This window comes from Colobus angolensis, unplaced genomic scaffold (genome assembly GCF_000951035.1).
Source record: "Colobus angolensis palliatus isolate OR3802 unplaced genomic scaffold, Cang.pa_1.0 Scaffold432, whole genome shotgun sequence".
In the NCBI taxonomy this organism is placed as follows: Eukaryota; Metazoa; Chordata; class Mammalia; order Primates; family Cercopithecidae; genus Colobus; species Colobus angolensis.
In genome coordinates, this window is record NW_012117733.1 from 1,739,822 (window position 1) to 1,741,234 (window position 1,413).

At 37.2% G+C, this 1,413-nt stretch overlaps 1 protein-coding gene across 4 annotated transcripts in view; it reads left to right on the plus strand.

Annotated features, from left to right (window-relative positions):
* Window positions 1-1,413, plus strand: part of GDI2 (GDP dissociation inhibitor 2) — a 50,183-nt gene that overhangs the window by 21,674 nt on the left and 27,096 nt on the right. The gene's annotated exons all lie outside the window — the stretch shown is intronic.

A 1,413-nucleotide genomic window follows, 5' to 3' on the forward strand; every position in this document is an offset into this window, starting at 1 on the left:
CCAGCTAATTTTTGTGTTTTTAGTAGAGATGGGCTTTCACCATGTTGGCCAGGCTGGTCTTGAACTCCTGACCTTAGGTGTTTTGTCTGCTTTGGCCTCTCAAAGTGCTGGGATTACAGGCATGAGCCACTGCACCCAGTCTTGGAGTGATATTTATTCTCTGCCCAACATTATTTCCTCTATTGCCTCACCAAAGAGTTCTGGTTAACATTTCCTATTTCAGTGTCTCTCTTAAATAGCAAACACTCTAGAAAATACCTTTTGTTCTTCAAGACGTTTTAGTCCTTGTATAGAGCAGTTTGGGGAAGGATAAATTTGTATAACTAAGGGTAGGTGAGGGCTCCAGGGAACTTAGAAGAGGGAAAGATATAGACTGAGAGAATAGGAAAAGTGCTCATAAGTTCTGTCATAATTATTTTGGCATCAGTGCTGAAAAGTTTTCTCATCTGTAAACCTAATTTGAATGATTATGGCAGTTTCCTCTATCTCTATTTACTTCTGATTAGGGGAGAAAATATTCAGTATAAAATATTAAAGACATAGCCAGAAAGTAAAAAATACTGCAAAAATCAGGGCTAGGTTAGGATTGACAGTTGGGGAAGGGAAGGAACAATTTCTCATTCAGTTAGGGGTAGTTAGTAGTGTAATCATAGGTTGAAAATTATTTTAAATCTTTTAAATGACTATGAAAGTTTAATCCAAATAAAGTATCTTCATAGAAGTAGGAGTTTGAGTTTGAATAGAATCCTGTTTAACAGTGGCATGGTGTGGTGGCTCACGGTTGTAATCCCATTGCTTTGGGAGGCCATGGTAGGAGGTTTGATTTAGGCCGGGAGTTGAAGACCAGTCCGGGCAACGTAGCAAGACCCTGTTTCTTCAAAAAATAAGAAAATTAGCCAGATGTGGTGATACGTGCCAGGTACCCAGGTATTGTGGAGGCTGAGGCAGGAGGGTCACTTGAGTCCAGGAAATCAAAGCAGCAGTGAGCTGTGATCGCGTCACTGCGCTCCAACCTGGGTGACAGGGAGGCCCTGTCTCAAAATTTTTTTTAGTTTATAAAAATAAAAAATAGAATTTTTTTTTTTTTTGGGACAAAGGTCGTAGGTTCTTTCTTTTACATTTTCTCTCTTGGAGCTCTTATTTATATTAAAGCTTCAGTTACCTCCTTCATCTAATAGAAATTATCTTTTGGCAGTTTTCTCCAATTTTTTCAGATATATAAAACACTTACACAGCTTGAAAGTTAAAAGGTATATTTAGAGTCTTGGTTGCATTCTTACTTTTCTACTTCCATTCTTTCTGACCTGTTAGGTAATTATTTTCTGGTTTATCCTCCTTCTGTTTTTTTTTTTTTTTTAAATAAGTGCTTATGCTTATGTATATATATATATATTTTTTTTTGAGACGGAGTCT